This window comes from Saimiri boliviensis, chromosome 11 (assembly GCF_048565385.1).
Source record: "Saimiri boliviensis isolate mSaiBol1 chromosome 11, mSaiBol1.pri, whole genome shotgun sequence".
Lineage (NCBI taxonomy): Eukaryota > Metazoa > Chordata > Mammalia > Primates > Cebidae > Saimiri > Saimiri boliviensis.
The window spans coordinates 19,014,152-19,015,435 of NC_133459.1; positions in this window are offsets into that span (position 1 = coordinate 19,014,152).

The window sequence follows — 1,284 nt, forward strand, 5'->3', positions numbered from 1 at the left end:
TCCAAGAGCGTGTCTTGTTCTGTCTCTTTGCTTGCTTGCAGCTCTGAGGAGCATGATTTGTCTTTGTAGGAAGACCTGGACTCTTCCCGCTGGGAGAGGAAATGGGTCCCTGGGAACCATGGACCTGTGGTGCGGAGAGCTGAGGTTTTCGGCGACTTGGCGACTTGCCCTGCCCCTCCCCCATTCTCTAAATGGGCAGCTCCCCTCGGCTGGACCTAACTGCCAATAACCATCCTAGAGTGTGTTTTTGTCTCCTTATAGACCTGCGCATTGGACGGTGTGACTGAGAGATTCCAGAGTATAAAGGGTCTAGACAATGTAACAAAGGTTTATCTCGTAGCTGCTGTAGGTCAGAGACTTGTGTGTGCAGTATTTTAAGTTTAAAGTGCTCCACAGTTCTGTGAGGTGGGTGTGGAGATGCCCCCTTCTCACAGATGAGAGCACTGGGCTTTAGAGAAGTGGAATGCCCTGCTCCAGGATGATGGCAAAGCTCAGAATAGAATCCGGGGCCCTTGACCCCACTGTGGTCTGGAAACACCGCCTACTTTTTGCCATGCACTACACTGAGGTGTGTGACCTGTGTGGACCTGTTCAGTCCTCATTTATCAAACTCAAAGGTTAGTTATTAATGTTCTCAATTTAGCAATAAGCAACTGAAAGCTCACAGTGATTGAGTTGCTCATCCAAAGTCACATAGCTAATGTGGCAGAACTGAAATCAGAATTAGGTACATCTGGGCCGGGCATGGCGCCTCATGCCTGTAATCCTGGCACTTTGGGAAGCCAAGGAGAGTGGATCACCTGAGGTCAGGGGTTCGAGACCAGCCTGACCAACATGGTGAAACTTCATCTCTACTAAAAAATACAAAAACTAGCCAGGCATGGTGGCAGGCACCCACGATCTCAGCCATTCAGGAGGCTGAGGCGAGAGAATCATTTGAACCTGGGAGGTGGAGGTTGCAGTGAGCTGAGATCGTGCCATTGACCTCCAGCCTAGGTGACAGAGTGAGACTCTTTCTCAGTAAAACAAAAACAAACAAACAAAAAAACTAGGTCTGATTCCAAGCATTTTTTTCCCCGTTTCCCCATAATTGATATCTCAATTTACTGATTATCTTTTAAATGTTAAATATGCTAAATACTACAGAGAAAAATAGCCTCTGCCCTTAAGGAACTCCCAGCCTGACAGAAAGAGAGAGGTGTACATAGGTCTAACGCACAGGACTGCACACTGTGATCCAGGAGAACCAAGTGTAAGGTGTCGGGAGCTTATTGCTGTCTGGAG